Genomic DNA, 25231 nt, shown 5'->3' with positions numbered 1-25231 from the left:
CTACTACGTCTCACGCTTCCCGCGTGAGCAAGCGTACGGGGCCTGGATCTCCAGGCAGTACGGGCTGCCTATGCTGACGCGTACAGTTCTCTGTGAGGCAGCCGTACGTTGGGGGTCCGATAGTGCACAGTTCCCTATGCTGCAGCCGTAAGCTGCGGGTACGCTTAGATTTCAGACGCGCACAAGTTCGACTACGCTCCAGCCGTACGGTGGGGTTTTCCAAAGCGCACAGTACCTTATTTCTTGTTGGGAATTTCTAGGCGACTTCAGTAGTTGTAGAGGGGGCATCCCACGTCGCGGTGCTATCCTGCTTCACAGAGGGCAGCGATGCGTTGTGGGGCGCCTCTTGACTCGGACGTCCGTTGCGATGTGCAGAAGGCGGGGGCGGCGGCTTGGGGTGAATTCAGCGGCGAGGCGCTGCCAACAGGGTATCGTCCAGGAGAGGCGAACTTAGGTGCGGGCGATCTTTGCGGTGGGCTCTACGGCTCGGGGGCCACAGAGACTCGTTGCTTGGACCGGACGGTCCTTTCTTGCGGTGTGAGCTCCAGCTCGAGGGGGCAGCAGTTTGCGATGCTCAGGCCAGGCGGGGCAGGCCGTTACGGTGCTCACTGCGGCACAGTCGTCCAGGGGTCACGTTGCTCGGCGGGATGAGGGCGCACAGGTTCTCAGAGTGCGGGACAGGTTCCCAGTCGCACTCAGGTCTCTGGAGTCAGCGCTGAAGGGGGCATTCACCAGCCGCAGTTCCCTTCTTCCAGGGAGGGGTAGCTCCCACTGTTCCTGGGGCGCAGTTCAGGAGGCAAGTTCACAAGCAAGCCCTTGGAGATTGTTTCAGATGCACAAGTGGATAAAAGTCTTTCAGTCTTTTTCTTCCTCTCTCCTTCTTGCAGCAAGGCACCCACCACAGGCCAGTCTCTCAGGCTTAGAGACAGTAGTCCTCCTTGTAGCTTTCCCAGGTCCTTCTTTTCAGGCAGAGTTTCTTCTTGGCGTCAACAGCATCTGATTTCTTAGGAGCAGGGCTCCTTCTTTTATACACAGTTTCTTTTGTTCTTTGTGGCCAGGGGGCCTGTGCCTGGCTCAGTCTGGTTTTGGAGCACTTTGTTGTGGTGACTCTGCTCTTTCCTTTCAGTGCACAGGGCAGAGCCATCAGACGCTCCACAGGGGGCGGAGCCAGTATTGTGGTGGCAGAGCACAGCCCTATTCAGAGTCAAGGTGTACTCCTCCCACTCATCCTGGTGTAATCTCTCTACCCACCACCTGGCAGTCAGCCTGTCTCCTGGAGTTCCCCAGACCTGCCCCTCACTGTAACTAGGCAGCAAACACACAGCAGAGGCAGACTGAAATGGTTAGGCAAGTAAATACTAACTTTCTAAAAGTAGTATTTACAAACACAGGATATTAAACTAAACTTTACTAAAAGAAGTATTTTATTATTCTGAGTTCAGGCATACTAAACTTGACTTTCTACCATGCTCTCTGAGTATGCTGGGATTATAGCGTGTAATCATTCCAGCAGCCCATTCTGGCCTATGGAGAGCAGGTAGCCTTTCAATAGTGAAAAACGAAAATGGCTGTAATTCACTATTAGGACATGCCACACACATCAGAGCATGTCCTACCTTATTCCTACAATGCACCCTGCCCTTGGGCCTACCAGAGGGGTGACTAATATGTAGTTAAGGGAAGGTTTAGGGACTGGCAAGTAGGTGCACTTGCGCAGGCAGCATGACAGCACCAGACTGCACGCAGGGTCTGCAATGGCAGACCTTAGGTACATGTTACTAGGCCGCTTCTGTGGGTGGCACAACCAGTGCTGCAAGCCCACCAGCAGCATTTGTATTTACAAGCCCTGGCACTCCAGGTGCACTTTACTAGGGGCTGATAGTAAACCAAATGAGCCAAACATGGACACCAATCAATGTATACACTTTTCATAGGGAGCACTTGCACTGTGGCACTGGTTGGCAGTGGCACAGTGCCCTGAGCAGCTAACACCAACAAAACACATGAGGCACATCAGAAAAAAGTGGAAGGGAGACTCACGCCAAGGTGCCAGGTCTAACATTTACCAGCAACAAAGTTGCACCTACAGAATAGAAGAAATCTCCCTGAAAATGGAAAGTCTGGGGAAAAACATTATGCGTCGACGGCGCAGAAAAAAGAGAATGGAAGTTAGCACACCGATGAGGTCTCCTAATGGCTCCGATGACGTCACGTGGAGTCACGTGGGGAGCCATGGCATTATAATGTCCTCGTCGACTTGGAGGAGCTCTGGAGAAGTTTCAGTGGAATGGTGCGCATGGGGTACATTTAAAAGGTGAGTAATCCACAGGCAGATATATCTATCAGAAATATACATACATACCTGTTGATATTTTGGTCATTGGGTAGCCAGACCAATTCTGGCCAGTTCTTGGTTGGAACCCCTGATTTTCAGACCTGGTAGGATATGAATCTGGAATCTCGACCCTCCCCAATAGGCTATAAACGAGCAGGGTCGTTACAGGCACTTGATGTGTCCACTGAACAAATGCAATCTGAATGGTAATTTATACTTGTGCTGCAATCAATGTAAGATCTTCCACCTGATCCCTTTCCATTCCAGGAAGTTACTGATGCAGAGACTGGTCAACTCAAGACTTGATTATGGTAACATCCTATACTTGGGAGCCCCTGCATCAGTCATTCAAAAACTCCAGGTGGCCCAAAACGCCGCAGCTAGAGTCCTCACGGGAACCAAAGCACGGAACTCTGCGAAACCTGCCCTCAAGAGCCTACACTGGCTCCCAGTAAAAGAGCGCATTACGTTCAAAACGCTCTGCACAGCGCACAAAATCCTGCAAGATAAAGGCCCCCCAATACTCAGATTCCTGGTGAAATTTCACAAAGCTAGCCGTCACCTAAGATCTGATTCACTTGCACTGGCATCCATCCCGAGAATAAAAAAGGCAAGATCGGGCGGCCGCAGGTTCGCCTATAACACGCCTAAGCTATGGAACTCCCTCCCACTACCCATGAGGAGTGAGCAGAATTTACTATCATTCCGAAAAAAATTAAAACCTGGCTCTTTCCCTAAACATTTTCCTGCACCGACCCCACTTGGAATAAACTAGGTCCTCTTAGCGCTGGGATGCCCAAGGGTAGCTATGCGCTCTATAAATCCACATCCAAATCCAAATGTGTCTATTCAGAGGAAACCATATACCGAGGCTTGAGGATGAAAAGGCTCACATGACAGAATTATGGATGGACAATGACTCAAAGAAATGAATATTCCCAGGAGCCATGAGGCTCTGCAGCCAGGCCGACTGTGCCCAAAGTGAATGGAAATTGAATCCGGTGGAGGTCAAAAACGTGCTGGGACCATCAAAAGTACGGCATACGGTGAGCCTGCACTATGGCTTGAGCCACTCATCATTATGGAATCTCGTTTTACCACTTCCTTAGAGAAACACAAGGGATCGACCCTTTGCTGCGCAGTGGTTTGGGATGTGGCCTATTGGCTTAGACTGTATGTTATGATTTTAGGACCATCTGCACCATCATCTTACACCACAGTTCCAGACCTATACAAATCTCAGGACCCCATAGACCCTAATCCTGATCAAGTGATTCTGCTCAACTCCAGGTGGGGGCCAACGTCTCCAGTGCACGGCCCAGCCTCTGTAGATACTTCCACCACCAGAAAAGTTGCATTTTAGCCAAGGATTAACGAGGTCAAGGATGCTGAAGCTGAGTAGCCCTGGGGAGACCACTGCAGGAGTACCAATGGTTACATGAACTTTGGACTATATTTGGCAAGGCCTGGTCTCTCCAAACTCAATGTTTCCACCCCCTCTAACCCACCTCCATTCTGACCACTTGATTCCCCTGGAAGGCCTGTTAACAGCACACCTGAGATCTAGAGTGGCTGTCCAGTTTACATGTACCAATCACTTGTGGGCTGGTGGCCGAATCGGTTCTGGCCAGTGGGTTATTGGGTTTGGAACCACCCGGGACTCTGCAGCACTCACCATCTACTGCACAGCACCATGCATATGATAGAGGAGCTACTACACAGCACCATGCATGTGATAGCACAGGAGCTAATGCACAGCACCATGCATGTGATAGCACAGGAGCTACTGCACAGCACCATGCATGTGATTGCACAGGAGCCACTGCACAGCACCATGTATATGATAGTAGAGGAGCAACTGCACAGCACCATGCATGTGATAGCACAGGAGCTACTGCACAGTACCATACATGATAGCACAGGAGCTACTGCACTTCACCATGCATGTGATAGTAGAGGAGCTACCGCACAGCACCATGCATATGATAGTAGAGGAGCTACTGCACAGCACCATGCATGTGATAGCACAGGAGCTACTGCACAGCACCATGCATGTGATAGTAGAAAAGCTACTGCACAGCAGCATGCTTGTGATAGCACAGGAGCTAAGACACTGCACCATGCATATGATAGTAGCCATTGCACAGAACTATGCATATGATAGTAGAGGAGCCACAGCACCATGCATGTGATAGCACAGAAGCTACTGCACAGCACCATGAATGATGGCACAGGAGCTACTACACAGCACCATGCATGTGATAGTACAAGAACTACTACACAGCACCTTGCATGTGATAGTACAGGACCTACTGCACAGCACCATGCATATGACAGTAGAGGAGCTATTTGCACAGCACGATGCATATGATAGTAGAGGAGCTATTGCACAGCACCATGCATATGATAGTAAAGGAGACACAGCACCATGCATGTGATAGCACAGGAGCAACTGCATAGCACCATGCATGATGGCACAGGAGCTACTGCACAGCACCATGCATATGATAGTAGAGGAGCTACTGCACAGCACCATGCATAGGATAGCTCAGGAGCTACTACACAGCACCATGCATATGATAGCACAGGAGCTACTGCACAGCACCATGCATATGATAGCACAGGAGCTACTACACAGCACCATGCATGTGATAGCACAGGGGCTACTGCACAGCACCATGCATGATAGCACAGGGGCTACTGCACAGCACCATGCATGTGATAGTAGAGGAGCCACAGCAAAGCACCATGCATGTGATAGTAGAGGAGCCACAGCACCATGCATGTGATAGCACAGGAGCTACTGCACAGTACCATACATGATAGCACAGGAGCTACTGCACTGCACCATGCATGTGATAGTAGAGGTGCTACCGCACAGCACCATGCATGTGATAGGAGAGGAGCTACTGCACAGCACCATGCATGTGATAGGAGAGGAGCTACTGCACAGCACCATGAATATATTAGCACAGGAGCTACTGCACCGCACCATGAATATGATAGCACATGCGCTACTGCACAGCACCATGCATATATTATCACAGGAGCTACTGCACAGCACCATGCATATGATAGTAGAGGAGCTACTGCACAGCACCATGCATGTGATAGTAGAGGAGCTACTGCACAGCACCATGCATGTGATAGTAGAGGAGCTACTGCACAGCACCATACATGTGATAGTAGAGGAGCTACTGCACCGCACCATGCATATGATAGTAGATGAGCGACTACACAGCACCATGCATGTGATAGTAGAGGAGCTACTGCACAGCACCATGCATGTGATAGTAGAGGAGCTACTGCACAGCACCATGCATGTGATAGTAGAGGAGCTACTGCACAGCACCATACATGTGATAGTAGAGGAGCTACTGCACCGCACCATGGATATGATAGTACATGAGCTACTACACAGCACCATGCATGTGATAGTAGAGGAGCTACTGCACAGCACCATGCATATGATAGTAGAGGAGCTACTGCACAGCACCATGCATGTGATAGTAGAGGAGCTACTGCACAGCACCATGCATATGATAGCACAGGAGCTACTGCACAGCACCATACATGTGATAGTAGAGGAGCTACTGCACCGCACCATGCATATGATAGTAGATGAGCTACTACACAGCACCATGCATGTGATAGTAGAGGAGCTACTACACAGCACCATGCATATGATAGTACAGGAGCTACTGCACAGCACCATGCATGTGATAGTACAGGAGCTACTACACAGTACCATGCTTGTGATAGCACAGGAACTACTGCACAGCACCATGCATATGATAGCACAGGAGCTACTGCACAGCACCATGCATGTGATAGCAGAGAAGCTACTGCACAGCACCATGCATGTGATAGTAGAGGAGCTACTGCATAGCACCACACATTTGATATTAGAGGAACTATTACACAGTACCATGCATGTGATAGTAGAGGAGCTACTGCACAGCACCATGCATAGGATAGTAGAGGAGCTACTGCACAGCACCATGCATATGATAGCACAGGAACTACTGCACAGCACCATGCATGTGATAGTAGAGGAGCTACTGCACAGCTCCATGAATATATTAGCACAGGAGCTACTGCACCGCACCATGATTATGATGGCACATGAGCTACTGCACAGCACCATGCATGATAGCACAGGAGGTACTGCACAGCACCATGCATATATTAGCACAGGAGCTACTGCACATCACCATGCATATGATAGCACAGGAGCTACTACACATCACCATGCATATGATAGCACAGGAGCTACTGCACAGCACCATGCATGTGTTAGCAGAGAAGCTACTGCACAGCACCATGCATGCGATAGTAGAGGAGCTACTGCACAGCACCATGCATATGATACCACAGGAGCTACTGCACAGCACCATGCATGTGATAGTAGAGGACCTACTGCACAGCACCATGCATGTGATAGTAGAGGAGCTACTGCACAGCACCATGCATATGATACCACAGGAGCTACTGCACAGCACCATGTATATGATAGCACAGGAGCTACTACACATCACCATGCATATGATAGCACAGGAGCTACTGCACAGCACCATGCATATGATAGCACAGGAGCTACTACACATCACCATGCATATGTTAGCACAGGAGCTACTACACATCACCATGCATGTGATAGCACAGGAGCTCCTGCACAGCACCATGCATGTGATAGCACAGGAACTACTGCACAGCACCATGCATGTGATAGTAGAGGAGCTACTGCACAGCTCCATGAATATATTAGTACAGGTGCTACTGCTCCGCACCATGAATATGATAGCACAGGAGCTACTGCACAGCACCATGCAAGATAGCACAGGAGGTACTGCACAGCACCATGCATGTGATCGCACAGGAGCTACTGCACAGCACCATGCATGTGATAGTAGAGGAACTACTGTAGAGCACCATGCATATGATAGTAGAGGAGCTACTGCACTATGCATGTGATAGTAGAGGAGCTACTGCACAGCACCATGCAAGTGATAGCACAGGAGCTACTGCACAGCACCATGCATATGATAGGACAGGAGCTACTGCACAGCACAATGCATGATAGCACAGGAGCTACTGTACCACACCATGCATGTGATAGTAGAGGAGCATGTGATAGTAGAGGAGCTACTGCACAGCACCATGCATATGGTGGCAAAGGAGCTACTGCACAGCACCATGCATATAATAGAGGCGGTACTGCACAGCAACATGCATTTGATAGTAGAGCAGCAATTGCACAGCACCATGTATATAATAGTAGAGGAGCTACTGCAAAGCACCATGCATGTGATAGTAGAAAAGCTACTGCACAGCAGCATGCTTGTGATAGCACAGGAGCTAAGGCACAGCACCATGCATATGATAGTAGCCATTGCACAGCACCATGCATATGACAGTAGAGGAGCCACAGCACCATGCATGTGATAGCACAGGAGCTACTGCACAGCATAATGAATGATGGCAAAGGAGCTACTGCACAGCACCATGCATATGATAGTACAAGAACTACTACACAGCACCTTGCATGTGATATTACAGGAGTTACTGCACAGCACCATGCATATGACAGTAGAGGAGCTATTACACAGCACTATGCATATGATAGTAGAGGAGCTATTGCACAGCGCCATCCATATGATAGTAGAGGAGACACAGCACCATGCATGTGATGGCACAGGAGCTACTGCACAGCACCATGCATATAATGGAGGCGGTACTGCACATCACCATGCATTTGATAGTAGACCAGCAATTGCACAGCACCATGTATATAATAGTAGAGGAGCTACTGCACAGCACCATGCATATGATAGTAGAGGACTACTGCAAAGCACCATGCATGTGATAGCAGAGGAGCTACTGCACAGCACCATGCATATGATAGTACAGGAGCTACTGCACAGCACCATGCATGTGGTAGTAGAGAAGCTAGTGCACAGAACCATGCATGTGATAGTAGAGCAGCTACTGCACAGCACCATGCGTATGATAGTACAGGAGCTACTGCACAGCACCATGCATGTGATAGTAGAGGAGCTACTGCACAGCACCATGCATGTGATAGAGGAGCTACTGCACAGCACCATGCATGATAGCAAAGGAGCTGCTGCACAGCACCATGCATGTGATAGTAGAGGAGCTACTGCACAGCACCATGCATGTGATTGTACAGGAGCTACTGCACAGCACCATGCATGCGATAGTACAGGAGCTGCTGCACAGCACCATGCATGTGATAGTAGAGGAGCTACTGCACAGCACCATGCATGTGATAGTAGAGGAGCTGCTGCACAGCACCATGCATGTGATAGTACAGGAGCTGCTGCACAGCACCATGCATGTGATAGTACAGGAGCTGCTGCACAGCACCATGCATGTGATAGTACAGGAGCTGCTGCACAGCACCATGCATGTGATAGTACAGGAGCTGCTGCACACCACCATGCATGTGATAGTAGAGGAGCTGCTGCACAGCACCATGCATGTGATAGCACAGAAGCTACTGCACAGCACCATGCATATGATAGGACAGGAGCTACTGCACAGCACCATGCATGTGATAGCACAGAAGCTACTGCACAGCACCATGCATATGATAGGACAGGAGCTACTGCACAGCACCATGCATGTGATAGCACAGAAGCTACTGCACAGCACCATGCATATGATAGGACAGGAGCTAATGCACAGCACAATGCATGATAGCACAGGAGCTACTGTACCACACCATGCATGTGATAGTACAGGAGCTACTGCACAGCACCATGCATATGATAGTAGAGGAGCTACTGCACAGCACCATGCATGTGATAGCACAGGAGCTACTGCACAGCACCATGCATATGATAGTAGAGGAGCTACTGCACAGCACCATGCATGTGATAGCACAGGAGCTACTGCACAGCACCATGCATATGATAGTAGAGGAGCTACTGCACAGCACCATGCATGTGATAGAACAGGAGCTACTGCACAGCACCATGCATATGATAGTAGAGGAGCTACATTGTAACTACAATGCCTAAAGCAGTCAAACGCTGCTTCATCTACTGTATGACCGCGAAGAGGAAGAGGGAGCTGAAAACCTAGCGAATCCATTACAGTGTTTGCCAGATCAAGAACTGAAACCACCTACTCACCAGGGACAATTCAATCCTTCATGAACAGACGGCGCGATCCAATCTTCCAACTTAATACAACCACAACAACTAAAATAACGAAGGAGTGATGCCCAGGGGAACCTGCACAAAATGTTATGTGAGCCTCAGCATCTCCCAGACTACAACCCTGGGGACCCCCAGGTATATTCATATAGTAGTAATTACGAACATTATTCAGCGCGATTGCCTAAGAACCATTTCCTGTTAAAGTTCTTATTGTCTCTGCCACACACCATAATGTTATTCTTGCTCAGGTTGGTCTCTAATCTATTTCTATTATTAATATTATTATTATTATAGATTTCAAGTGCATCCAGTGCCATCTTAAGGTCCATCAGGTTTGATCCAGTATATCTGGATAATCCACATACTAGAATATTTGAGTATGTTGATTGGAGGGGGGTGGGGGGTATTCTAGCATTTCTTAATGCTGTACCAAGGCCAGCGGTGTAAACGTTGAAAAGAACTGGAGGGAGAAAGCAGCCTATTTCAAACGTCTGAGTGGATAACCAATTAGAGATGTGATTGCCATCGCGTTAATTCTTCTTCAGGCCTTTGTACATAGAGAGGTTATTGCTCTAAAGAACTAACTTTGGAGGCCCTGGTCATTCAATGTGTTGCATAAAACCCCTCTATCTACAACATCAAATGCTACATTATAATCAATAATACATGCATATAATGGTGTGCGCTGAATACAGTGAGGGGACATAAGAGTAAGGACTACAATATTATCCTCGATGGAACAATTTGGCGTCAACTCTATTTGATCGAAGGGGATATTATGTTTCCTGCCCATTTTTCAAGATAGTCGAGTTGTAACCTGGTGTAGCCTGTCTTCAATATCTAACAGGGCAATAACTACATGGATCGGTTCTACCTCCCTTCTAGAATAACAGGTGTAGGATGGAGTCTCACCAGGAATCAGGGACAGAGGCCATTATATACCGGGTATTGCCAGCGGGCAGATAATTCTGTCGTATTTAAAAAAACGTGCTCGATACTCTACCTTTACTGTCAGCGGGATAGTGGACTTGCGAGATGTTGAGGTTGTAAGAATAATGCTGACTCGGACTCTTGTTTGTTGTGTTATGAAAATGGGTTCCTTCGGCTTGAGGTTGTACGATTATGACTGGTGGTACCGTGTGAACTAGCTCATTTAAAAGTGCCCCATCATTTGGGTCTTTGCACCCTGCTGAACGCACTCCCAATTTGCCTCTGCGAATCTGACAACCTGTGAGTACTTACCTGGGGTCTGGATCTTCCTGTGTGCTTATTCAAACCTCTTACTGGATTATTTTTCAAGGCATTTATGTCTCTTGGCATTACTGAATGGATCAAGATGGACTTATCGTGGCTATCCAGAGGGTTCCCCAGCTCTAGGGTCAGAGAGGATTGCAGCTGCTTTACATTCATGCATATTTAGATAAACCTTTACTGATAAGATAACCTAGATCTGTGACTAGGGATGAATGATGGACAATGTTCAACATTCCGTCCAAATTTTTTTGTTGCCATAGTCGCTCTAAGTGGGAAGGGTATGCCCAGACGTGGGTCCACTCTTCGCTATACCACTGGAATCAAGCTAACATGGCTGATGAGGGGGTGATACCCTGAAAAAGGTCCCAGAATGCTTGTTTTCTGGTCCAGGGATGGCCTGGCAGTTCGGACAGGACTGTTCCCAGGTGGAGCTGGGTCAAGGCTGATTTGCATATGGCTGGGTTCCAACCAGGGTGGTATGGTGATTGGTAAGCAAAATAACAATGGATTTCACGCAGATCTGTGAACAGGAGCAAATATTTGACAATGTTCAGCATTCCGTCCAACATCTTTGTGTTACTAATAAAATGCTACATCTTTTTTTTTAGTTTCCGACATTTGTCCTGAAGGATTGCCTAAAAATCGGCACAACCCTTTGTCAATGGTATAACCATAGTATCACCAGCTGTGGATATGTAGATAGAAAGACCACCTGATCTACAACCTTATTTGCATGTCTTTATAGCTGGGACTTTGAATTCTTGGTAGCCCTTTATCCTCCGAGTTATTATGCTCCAAATCTCTTGCAGGCATAATATGTCCCAGTTCGATAAAGAGATTGCCGCGGCTACTTGCAGAAGTTTCCTTAGACTCACTGCGTTGCAGCAGCTTAGAGAATATGATACTTGTCAAGAAAGATTGAATGACTTGATGCACAGAATTAGGGACATTGTTTGGGCTGCTCCCCCAAAATGTTCAGGAGCTATGACCAGTCAACTGCTCTGGTGAAGGAGGGCGGTGAGACCAGACGGTAGAGTCTATTGTTGAATGAGAAAGAATACCTGTAGGGTTATGACCTCACATGGGTGTAGATTTACTCATATTTGTAACTCACAAATATTTCCCTGGTGACGCCTAGAAATCTCTAACCCTCTAAGGAGTAGAGCATTAGAAACTGTGGCGAATTCTGTTCTAGCAACACCGAATATACACCATACACTTTCTCTTGTGAAAAGAGGGATGACCAATACCTCGATCGGTCTCATGCTTTTTGAATAAGCTATGAATGTTTTCCGGACTGCCACATTTCTACACATGATTCTCAAAGTCGCGAATGCGAGGAAGAAAGAAGTAGGCGTTCCACCTCAAAATACATTAAAACCTAGAGCGTGAGGTAAGAAAGTGCATCAAGGCAGGACCATACCTGGAACCGAGGGTACAGAGACTATTTGTTGCCTATACTGATATAGCAATGGACATTTGCAATAGGTATTGAATAAAATACTCGCCCTTTGCAACTAACGTACCAACTAGCATGGTTTTGATGAAGAATATGGAAAAGGCACTGCCTTAGCAACTAACATGTTCTTATGGAAGATCATGGAAACACTACTCTCTTAGCAAGTACCATGTTTTACTCGTGAAGCAGTAAGGTATCTCCTAGCCACTAACCTGTTTTTATCGGAGAATATGTGAAGAACTACTCTCTTGCCAACTAACATGTTTGTAATGGAGAATTAGTATAAAGACTCTTACCAACTAACATTTTTAATAGCGAATCAGTAAAAGGGTCCTCTCCGCAACGGACATGTTTCTACCAGAGAATCAGATAAAAAGGTACTCTCTTAGGAACTAAGATGTTTTTATCGGAGAATAAGTGAAGAACTACTCTCTTGCCAACTAACATGTTTGCAACGGAGAATCAGTAAAAAAGACTCTTGCTCAATCAGGTCCGACCTATCACGAGTGGCGAAGGGACATGGATGGGGCAATGGTGGCTGAGAGGGCGGCGTACATCCATTGGGGATGGCCCAAGAAGAGGGAAAGAATATGGGGCAAGTGGAACACCTACAGAGGGAACATTTGTGATCCGCCCCTAAGGGGGTCTTCTGTGGACTCGAGTTGAATGTCAAGAATGTAGATTTGTATTGCCATCACTATGGTAACAAAATGTGGAATGTTTCTGTACCTATAATTATTGAACCAGATGGTATGTGGAGCCCAGAAAATGTCACATTTGGTCCTGAACTGTCAAATTGTTATTTTTATATCATATGCAATAACAAGAATTAAAAAAATAAAAAGACTCTGACCAACTAACGTTTTTAATAGTGAATCAGTAAAAAGGTACTCTTCGCAACTGACATGTTTCTAACAGAGAATCAGGTAAAAAAAAGGTACTCTCTTAGCAACTAACATGTTTTAAGAGAATGGGTAAAAACGTACTGCCTTGTTAACAGACAGTCACAACACACACTCACTACAAATTCCCAAATATCTGTTATAACTTGCCAGATCTCTGGAACTGAATAGCTTTATGTAGGACATTCAGTAAAAAGATACTAATTCCATCTTTATAAAGAAAGGTATTATAATGGGCAATCGTCACACAGTCCACCACATTTTAAAGGGACGAGGGTATTAAAAAGTGCATGTTGGAAGATACTTTCTTTGAATAAAACACATATTTACAATGGTGAAAGAAAGCACTTCAACTAATACAAATATGTTTATTATAACAACCCATCAGTAAACAGATAATCTCCTCTTATAACAGATATGTTAACAATAAACAATAGATAAAAAAAAAATGCTTTCAGTTCATATGGATGTGGCTGTCATTAAAGACGAGCAGTACAAATCTCAGAATGGTCATAAACGACAGTATTTGAAACGAAGATCTTGCCATGAAAATCAAAGCTTTATAACGGAAATAAGCAAGAACAACTTTTACGTTTATTATGTACATGGTTAGTATAACGGAGAACTGGTTGAAAGATGGTCTATCCAATCCCATTCGTGGCTTGGGAGGATTACCATCCCTCAAATCAACTTGCTTCTGAGACCTAGTTTCTCTGAGCTTATTCATGTGTTTGTGGAAGGAAGGAGTGTACATAGACCCTGGCGTGAGAAGAAACTTCCTTGCCAAACAGCGAAGGATATGGTGGCGTAGCGTAAGCCAGGCACAGATATAGCATGGTGTTTTCTTGAGCACTCCCTGGTTGATACTCTGCTCTGGTGCATTTGTTGGAGGGAGAGGAAACCAAGACAACTTCAGCTTCTATAGGATACAAGTCAAAGTGATTCTGGAATCCAGGACTGGGTGAGTAGATTAACCACAGTTGTTTAGTTCCTCTTCACTTTTATGCTGTTATTCGACAATTCCAACTTCACTCTGGATTACAGAGATGTAGATTTGGGTGCTTGAGGGAGTTACATTGCTTTAAGCTAAGCAATAAGTTTTATGCTGGTGCCACGATTCCCTAGAATCTTGCAAGCCACACTTGGGGTGGAGGAAATCAATAGATTTGAGTATGTGTAATTTAGATTCTGGGCCATGAACCCACTCCATTGATAAGGAAAGTTGCAACACAACTCCTCATGCAGTACTAACTCCTTTGCAGAACTCCATGCAATAGGCTGGTTCGATCATTAGCTGTATGGTCTTCGAAGGATGCTTTTAAAGTCTTGTTGGTTGAGTAGAACAAGTCATAGATGAAAGAATTACAGATCACCGTTAGTTAAAAAGACTAGGAGCATGTATGGTGCATCAATAGTGATGTACAGATGGTCTTACACCAAGGTGTGACTTAGAGCAATGGATGGCACCCAATCTAACTTGTGCTGGGTGGATTGTGGAATCAAGGGCGTGCCGACTTAATTTGTTTGGAGTCTCAGCATCTAATGGAATTCTGAAACAAATGATTGTATGGTTACTGTGGTGCCAAGGGAGCTTCTTCTGGGTTTCCATGACTGGCCCAGCACCCACTGCATTCACCTAAGGGCAAAGTCTCCACTGGTTTCCTGCTAATTGCCAAGCAGCTTTTTCTGGATGGGTGGAATTAGGTGGTAGTTCAGAAGAGTGACTAATGATAGAGGAGGCTGTGGTTCACGACCAGAGATGAGCTGATCCTATGACATTTTTATGAGTTTGCGGTGCTAGCCTGAGACGGTCACTTTTCACAAACGAAGGAGAGGTAGAAGGCACTTGTGCTAGGAGTACAATAAATAGTGTACTTTGCTTTCAAATTCAAAAACACTTCACATAAAATATAAAACATTATCTCCCCTGCAGTAAATATAGATAAAACAGGTTGATCTTAACTTATAAAACAAAATATTCCTTGATGTTTGCAGTTAAAAATGCCATTGTTATGAGTCACACAAACACAGCCTCTTGAATGGCTCAGTGAAAAACAACTGAATATATGATTACAGATGTTTACAACGGCTCAATGCTCACTCTGGTAAATCAAGTACATCGAAAGCTGACGAATCAGCATGACACTTAGAGTCCGGGAAGAGACTGGGACATTTGTAGGAGAAGAAAATTGATCTTCTATCAGTACCACACGCTACAAAGAGCTCCATATTCATGGTAGGACATATCTCCTTGCCCTATGTAAAGTGCTCCGCTGTCCTACTGGAGGAGGTCGGAACATTGTAAATACTCCCTGTGAAAGATACAAAGCAGTGTCAATGATGAGAGGAGGAAATATCTGTGCTTGGAACTCAAAAATGTGTAAAGGTCTGGAGTTCTGCTGCCTCAGCGGTGAGAGCAGAGCGAAGTCCATACGGCCGCCTTGCAAAACTCTGCCATAAGAAGCTTTTGGAGAAAACGCAGATTATGCACATTTCTCGTCTGGCAAAATCCGTGCTGATGCTTTGAGACACTTGTTAAATTATATGCAAGGCACCCATACTTTTCACTTGTACACCAAGTCCAGGATAATGTATGGGAAGACCTATTGGTTACAAATTGGAAACCCACCTTTGCATATTTTAATATCTAACACTTAAACAAAAAATATTTGATAAAATACAAAAAGTCATTATTAGCAGTAACAAGGTTGATCGGAGGCAGACCGTAAAATCTATAATTAGAGATTGTAGAAATTGGCCACTGCTTTACCAAGAATACAATGATATGAGATTCCTATTCAATGAACACTCCTGTGGTATACAATGCGTGAAGTTGGCCTGTAAAGGTGTTTTTACACTGCAAGATAATCTCATGGAGATCCAGCTTTTAAATGGAGTTCCTTCAGCCGTGTGGAGTGTATAATCTGTCATAAGAAAGTGTGTCACGTCTCCAGATTGACCCTTCAATTCTACTGGAAGGGTGGAGTGTGCTAGAGAGATTTATCTCCAGTTATACTCATAAGAGGACATATTTGTGGAATTGGTAGATGACATTTTCCAGCTATTCGAAGGATGGAAGTGCTACAGAGATGTGTCTGTCCTTGTGCAAATAAGAGGAAACCTCCATGTAACTGGAAGGACTGAGTGCATTAAAATGATGTACACACTTTCTTACTCAAAGAGGACACTTCCATGCCATCGGAAGGATGGAGTGTGCACACAAATGTATCTGTCCCTGTACTTAGATGATAACACTTCCATGCCATCAGAAGAATAGAGTGTGCTAGAGAAATGTATCTGTACTAGTACTCATAAGATGATCTTCCATGCCATCGGAAGGATGGAGTGTGCAAGAGATGCATCTGTCCTAGTACTCATGACCTTCCATGCCATCGGAAGAATGGAGTGTGCTAGAGAGATGCATCTGTCCTAGTACTCATAAGATTACATTTCCATGCCATCGGAAGGATGGAGTGTGCTAGAGATGCATCTGTCCTAGTACTCATGACCTTCCATGCCATCGGAAGGATGGAGTGTGCTACAGAGATGTATCTGTGCTAGTACTCATAAGATTACATTTCCATGCCATCGGAAGGATGGAGTGTGCTAGAGATGCATCTGTCCTAGTACTCATGACCTTCCATGCCATCGGAAGGATGGAGTGTGCTACAGAGATGTATCTGTACTAGTACTCATAAGATGATCTTCCATGCCATCGGAAGGATGGAGTGTGCAAGAGATGCATCTGTCCTAGTACTCATGACCTTCCATGCCATCGGAAGAATGGAGTGTGCTAGAGAGATGCATCTGTCCTAGTACTCATGACCTTCCATGCCATCGGAAGAATGGAGTGTGCTAGAGAGATGCATCTGTCCTAGTACTCATAAGATTACATTTCCATGCCATCGGAAGGATGGAGTGTGCTAGAGATGCATCTGTCCTAGTACTCATGACCTTCCATGCCATCGGAAGGATGGAGTGTGCAAGAGATGCATCTGTCTAGTACTCATGACCTTCCATGCCATCGGAAGAATGGAGTGTGCTAGAGAGATGCATCTGTCCTAGTACTCATAAGATTACATTTCCATGCCACCGGAAGGATGGAGTGTGCTAGAGATGCATCTGTCCTAGTACTCATGACCTTCCATGCCATCGGAAGGATGGAATGTGCAAGAGATGCATCTGTCCTAGTACTCATGACCTTCCATGCCATCGGAAGAATGGAGTGTGCTAGAGAGATGCATCTGTCCTAGTACTCATAAGATTACATTTCCATGCCATCGGAAGGATGGAGTGTGCTAGAGATGCATCTGTCCTAGTACTTATGACCTTCCATGCCATCGGAAGAATGGAGTGTGCTAGAGAGATGCATCTGTCCTAGTACTCATAAGATTACATTTCCATGCCATTGGAAGGATGGAGTGCTAGAGCGATGCATCTGTGCTAGTACTCATGACCTTCCATGCCATCGGAAGGATGAAGTTTGCTAGAGAGACGCATCTGTCTTAGTACTCATAAGATGACACTTCAATTACCCTACAATGATGGAGTATGCTACAGAGATGTATCTGTCCTAGTACTCATAAGATGACACTTCAATTACCCTACAAGGATGGAGTATGCTACAGAGATGTATCTGTCCTAGTACTCATAAGAGGACACCTCAATTACCCTACAATGATGGAGTATGACACAGAGATGTATCCGTCCTAATACTCATAAGATGATCTTCCATGCCATCGGAAGAATGGCGTGTGCTAGAGAGATGTATCTGTCCTAGTACTCATGACCTTCCATGCCATCAGAAGGATGACGTGTGCTAGAGAGATGTATCTGTCCTAGTACTCATAAGAGGACACTTCAATTACCCTACAAGGATGGAGTATGCTACAGAGATGTATCTTTCCTAGTTCTCATAAGATGATCTTCCGTGCCATCGGAAGGGTGGAGTGTGCTAGAGATGCATCTGTGCTAGTACTTCTGACATTCCATGCCATCGGAGGAATGGAGTGTGCTAGACCGGTGTATCTGTGCTAGTACTCATGACCTTCCATACCATTGGAAGGATGGAGTGTGCTACAGAGATGCATCTGTCCTAGTACTCATAAGATTACATTTCCATGCCATCGAAAGGATGGAGTTTGCTAGAGAGACGCATCTGTGCTAGTACTCATAAGATGACACTTCAATTACCCTACAAGGATGGAGTATGACACAGATGTATCTGTCCTAGTACTCGTAAGATGACACTTCAATTACCCTACAATGATGGAGTATGCTACAGAGATGTATCTGTCCTAGTACTCATAAGATGACACCTCAATTACCCTACAAGGATGAAGTATGCTACGGAGTTGTATCCGTCCTAGTACTCCTAAGAGGACACTTCAATTACCCTACAAGGATGGAGTATGCTACAGAGATTTATCTGTCCTAGTAGTCGTAAGATGACACTTCAATAACCCTACAAGGATGGAGTATGCTACAGAGATTTATCTATCCTAGTAGTCGTAAGATGACACTTCAATTACCCTTCAAGGATGGAGTATGCTACAGAGATTAATCCGTCCTAGTACTCGTAAGATGACACTTCAATTACCCTACAAGGATGGAGTATGCTACAGAGTTGTATCCGTCCTAGTATTCATAAGAGGACACTTCAATTACCCTACAAGGATGGAGTATGCTACAGAGATGCATTTGTCCTAGTACTCATAAGATGACACTTCAATTACCCTACAAGGATGGAGTATGCTACAGAGATGTATCTCTACTTGTACTCATAGCAGAACATGGTTGGGGAATTGGTAGATTACATTTACCAGCTATTCAAAGGATGGGCTGTGCTACAGAGCAGAGTCAGTTCTCGTACCATTCGTAGTTTCAAGCCATTGAAAGGACAGTGTGCGTTACATGCATGTGGTGTCATGATGCCCGTAACATAACCATTCCATACAATCGGAAGACTAGAGTGTTTGCACATACAGGTCACTCCTTGTACCAAAGACACTTCTACATAAATGAGAAAACAGAGTGCGTCAGTCCTAATGCCTATCACTTGACACTCCCATGACGCCAGGAGAATTCAGTGTGCTTCACAAATGTGGCAACTTAGATAAGATGACACTTTAATATCATCAAAACAGTGAATGTTAGAGAGATGCCAGTCAGGCTTTCATCGTCAAATGAGTGGACTGTGATAATACTCAAACGTATACAATGACATGTTTGCGCTGTTAGATAAACATAGTGCATTGCAGAGGTAGGACAGGTCTTCTATACGTAATAAGGCAATACGTCATCTGTTGAATGGAGCATGTGAGGAGTGACAGGCCTAGCACCCATGAATAATATCACTAAAAGTCACATGACTGTAGGATGCTGCAGGAATGCGACACTCTGTGAACCCATAACGTGATATCATAGATGTACAAGCATGTTACAGAAAAGTGAGCCTTCGCGTCCAGTATTCTACATATGCAGCAACACTTGTGTGAGACACACCATGTCCATTTTCACATTGTGGGGTTGCGCATGCTACAGAGGTTCAACAGTACTTGTGAACATAACATTGTGAATGTTTCAACCTGAAATGAAGGAGCCATAACACTGAACTGTAAAATAGGCAGAGCGGCAAAAGTTTGAGTTCTTGACCAGCTGTGATCAGGGAGACAACGAAGATATCCTGAGAGCTGACAGAGACTGCTTGGAAGAGCATCATGAGCCCATGGACTAGGAGCCTTTCTGTTTGGAGATGTTACTAAAAACAAAACACAAAAAAAACACATTACATCATTAGTTAGTGTTGGTACAGATCAGGTGGCATAAAGTAGGGAGAAGAGACTTCGGTTACCCGATTTTCATGATCAATATTACCCAGGGAATCCATCTTTCTCTGCGTCTCAAGCCGGACTGGATGAAATCGAATATTCCGAAGGGTTGACCTTCCCAATGTAACTTACTACCACACTCCAAAGAGGCAGACATATTGGAATGGTTTAATGAAAAACAAAAATGCCTATTTTTTTTTTAACTTGGTTTCTTTCCCTTTTCATGTTTCTTAATCGGATTTTCTTGCTTCGTTTCAGTGAAGTCGGGAACATCATTCAGCTGTAGGATTCTAAGACATCCTAGTCGTGCTATCGGTGACTGCGATGTCGTCGTACAGGCTGAAGGTAATGGATGGCTGTTGTTAGGCCATATCAGAGTTGCCATAGTACAGGGCTCAATCAACGGGGATTTAGAGACTTCCCATGCACGAGAGGTAGCTTCCTCCATATGAAAATGAGTTACAAGAGGCTGCTGCCCTGGAAATTGCAGGTGAAGCTGCGGCGTAGCAAGTAGCACATCAGGCTATGTGACTAACAGTGTGCCGTTGAGATGTTTCCCTGAAAGCCAAATCATATGTGAAAAGCAAAAATGTCTTCAAGTGGTCAAAGAATTCAAAACAAATTTAAGTATTTGTCAATACTTTGCTGAGTAAGAGTAGATGAAGCACCCCAACCTAACACAATCAGGATATTTGCAAGTCACCACAGAGTTCAGTGGCTAACCGGGGGCCCAGAACAATAGGTCAAGTGCCTTTATTAGGCCACTGAACTTTGCTGTCAGCAACGTCATCCCGATTATGTCCAGGTTGGAAGATACCTTATTGGATTAAAGCCCTTTCTCCAATTTGATGGAACAAGACACCACACCTTTGTCTCCAAGAGATTCAGAAAGTAATGTCCAACAACGTTTTGCAACATAATCTGAAAAAAAGAGTTTTTAGCCTCACAAAACATACATGTCTTCAATACCACATATGAATGTAACAGTGAGAATCTCATTCCATCAAGAACAAAAGCTGGGCATGTGTTAGATTCCGTACCTTATTCCACAATCTCAAGAAAACGTAGTGGTCGAAAAGTGGCAAATTCAAGACTAGATTCTATCAGGTATATGTACTTGATTCTTTTACAGAAATGTGTTGGTAAATTACAAAAGGTTCAAATTGCCAAAGCCTCATTGGTTTTAGGCCAGAGGAGAAAGAGAATCAGAGGACCTGCGAAGGACAGATGTTGCACTGTGCAAATATTATCCAGCAATAAAAACATCGCCAAGGGTCTTCAGAGTCTATACTGGGTCCTTGCTTTTTATCCAACAGGGCGTTGTTTGGCCTGGCCCATGTACATCTGGAAGCCAAACCCAACAGCTATGATCCCATTGAACATTTAGCACCGTGGAGGCTAGCTCGCTTTAGGTTTACTAGAAATCAGTTGACAACATTAGCCCAAAATGAAAGACCGCTTCCAGATGCCATGCACATGGAGTAAACTACTCTGACTTCCCTGAATGTTAGACATCTCTTTACTTCCCTTTTCCACAACCCATATTTGGAGCAGTAGTTTGTCACAGTACAAGATCAGCACCAAGAGCGGTATTAAACCAGCTGACGGGCTAAACAGCCATATAGTGTGACCCTCAGCACAGTAGAGGCTCATTTTGTAGTGAAATTTTATATGATCCTTACCATGAAAATAATTTTGGAATGGTTTGAAATCAGTGCAGTTCCCTACCCCTACCCACTCTACCATCTCCCATCTGCGTTTCCAGATTACCAAGGCCTTGCAGGATAAGGCCAGAATTACCAGACAGGTTGCTCTATTGACTGCAATTTACTAGCAAACTTGTGTGTCCAACTTATAAGAACGCCTGCACAAGAATGGCATGCCCTCATACGAAATTACAGGCTGCTTGAGCGCTCCGGAGACATCACCCAGATTACTGGCGGGCATGGAAGAGCTACCCTGCTACCTTCATGCCAGTGGCTGCAGGAAGCGGGCACCCTTTTGGGAACTGGGACCCAGCCTCAGAGTACTGAACCAGAGCAAGGGAGAGGAAATCACTGAAAAGAATGAAAGGAGAAAGAAAGATAGGAAAACACTGACAAAAGAAGAGAGTAGGGATGAAGAAAACCCTAAAAAAGAGTGAGATGAAGACACTGGAAGAGTAGAGTGGTGGAAGAAAGCACTGCCTTTTCGAAGGACCAGCCAAGACCAAGCTCTTATCAACCACTCAATGTCCCGCCAGCACCGCCTCAGCTATCCTTGTACCAGACCCATTAAAAGAAGGACGACCATGGTTCAACCGTGCTTTTGGCAATGCACTTTACTAGGGCGGTGTTTCCGGGACATTTAGTGGTTAATGGTAGGATCTGGCTAATCTAGGTGTAAAGGGAGCTCTGAGGCATCCTTGTGATGGGCTATCAAGGCTTGCACAAATAACATTCCCGCAGATCCTCGCTACCATGAGAGGCACTCGTCAAGACGCTGCAGAGAATGCTTTTCATATTGATATACAAGGCGTTCACAGGACAGAGGCTATGAACTTTTACCCACAACTCCCTGCTTCACCATCACTCTTCCCAGGACATACAGTCAAATATTACATATGAGGGGAGCAGATGTTAAAAAAAACATTGGTCCATTCCAAGTCCAGACACGTGACACAATACACACGTAAATTATTGTTCTAAAGCCTCTAGTCTATCACCAATATCAAAAGGTAGATGACAAAGAGAGGCAAAGCAGCTACTTGAGAGAATCGATCACATGTGCTATGAAACAACATGCTTAGAACACACACATTCTCCAAGGCAGGGAGAGCAAAACGGAACATCAACTTTATTTATTAGTTGTTGGTAGCATGCTCATGCAGTCGTACACAATCACTACAAAGTGCGTGGTAGGGAACGTCAGGCGTGCAAGAGTTACTGAAAGGAATGGGTGATGCAAAAGGAATTTGATGTGAGTAGGGAAACAGGTAGTCAATTGAACAAAGAGGCCTTGGAAGGTTTTTCCTGACTATGAGGTCAATTTCACATGTCACAGCTGAAGGTACGTGCTTCCACAATGTTGGACCCAAGACCAAGAAGCTTTGACCAGCAAACTCCTGGAACTTCCAGGTGGGTATCTGAAGACCAGAGCAATCCAGACAGGCATTTGGTCGTTCTGGGCATGAGGTATAAAGGACATTTTTCATTAAAGGCTCTGGACGTGACCCGGCGCTTTTAGTGGTCCATGAGTGCGATCATGCAGATTCACTAAGCCTTGATGGTTCATCCTAAATGGTTTGCGGCTGTTAGTAAGGACAAAAGGCCGACCGAGGTAAAGGGAGTCGGTGTAGTCAAGCCTCAAGAGAGCGACTACCCATCTCAAAGATGCTTTGAGATGTAAAGGCAGGAGAGGTGTGAGATTTCTCAGAGGAGTTCAAGCGGCAGAACAAGTCTCAATAAGCTCCTCACAAAGTCTTCAGCCAATGACAAGCAAGCAACGTTGGTTTCTTTGAAATGACTTTGTTAGACTACTCATTGCCATTGTTAATAGGAGTCCTGTGGTCGCGGCGTGTAGGGGATGTGTGATGTGACTGTGTAGGACATGAGATTGAGAGGTTCTCTCGGAACGTCACTGGAGAACCCCTTCTGCTTACCAGGACACTGTTCTAATGGGAGTCTGTTAGACTCACTGGTCGCCTGTACGACTGCTTTCGAAAATAGAAAAACCACATCATTTACCATTTAAGAGCCACATCCCTCAATTAAGCGACACTGAGTGAGTGACAAGCCGGCAAATGGCTAGAATTCTGTTCCTGGAATGGGGATGCCTTTGAATGTGGACAGCCTTCCTGAGAATGGACGGCTCCATGTTCCGTACAAATGAATAATTTGTTCCGGACAATTGGAATGAGTGATGCAATGTATAGCGGGTATTGAATATGCTACTTACCAGTATGCATCTGTTCTTGGCATGTAGGGCTGCTGACATTCATATCTGTGCATAGATCGCCGCCTAGTGTTGGGTCCGGATGTTTGCACGTTGTTGTCCTGGAAGAGTCTTCGAAGTATCCTTGGATAGGTGACTCCTCCCCTGGACTACAGTGCGCATGGGCATCCTCTCCATCCTCAGATTGTTTTTCGCCATTGTGGCAGTGATGGAGTAGATACAGAAAGTGATGACCATGCTTGCAGTAATTCTGAGAGCTGCAGCTGCGACAGGCGCCGGGGAGGAGGGAGGGCGATATGAATGTCAGCAGCCCTACATGCCAAGAACAGATGCATACTGGTAAGTAGCATATTCAGTTCGAGGCATGTGGGCTGCTGAATTCATATCTGTGCATAGAATACATAGCAGTGCCCTCTATTAGCGGCGGCTACCCGTGCCAGCTGCAGCGGTCTGAAAAAGTGTTTTGAGAACAGCCTGTCCTACAGCTGCCTGCTGTTTTGACTGCACATCTACGCAATAGTGTTTTGTAAATGTGTGTGTAGTGGACCATGTGGCTGCTCTGCATATATCATGCAGGGGAATATTTCCTAGGAAGGCCATGGAAGCCCCCAACTTACGTGTTGAGTGGGCTCGTGGTGGAATAGTTAATGTGCGTTTTGCCTTTTGATAACAGATTTGAATACACTTAACTATCCATCTGGCTATCCCTGCTTTGGAGATGGCGTTACCTTTGTGGTGTGGGGCAAAGGCAACGAACAGTTGTTTTGTCTTCCTGAATGGTTTAGTCCTGTCGATGTAGTACATGAGGGCCCTCCGTACATCTAGTGTATGTAGTGCCCTTTCTGCAACAGTTTGTGGGTTTTGGAAGAAAACGGGCAGTTCAATAGTCTGGTTCATGTGGAACTGTGATATTACCTTGGGCATGAACTTGGGGTTGGTACGTAGTACGACCCTGTTAGCGTGAACCTGAATAAATGGCTCTTGAACGGTTAGTGCCTGGAGTTCACTAACTCTTCTGAGGGAAGTGATCGCTACTAGGAAGGCCACTTTCCAGGTAAGGAATTGAATCTCGCATGAGTGTAGAGGTTCAAAGGGTGGACCCATCAGGCGTGTGAGGACCAAGTTGAGGTTCCACATTGGAGCCGGTGGGTGACTAGGTGGAATGACTCGTTTGAGCCCCTCCAAGAATGCTTTGATGGCAGGCACTCTGAATAGAGAGAGGTGCTGCCTGGTTTGCAGATAGGCTGATATTGCGGTCAAATGGACACGTATAGAGGTGTACGCCAGATTGCATCGATATAGGTGTAAGAGATAACAGATGATGTTTGGGA

This window comes from Triturus cristatus, chromosome 10 (genome assembly GCF_964204655.1).
Source record: "Triturus cristatus chromosome 10, aTriCri1.1, whole genome shotgun sequence".
NCBI classification, from domain to species: domain Eukaryota; kingdom Metazoa; phylum Chordata; class Amphibia; order Caudata; family Salamandridae; genus Triturus; species Triturus cristatus.
Note: the sequence above shows the minus strand (reverse complement) of the source record.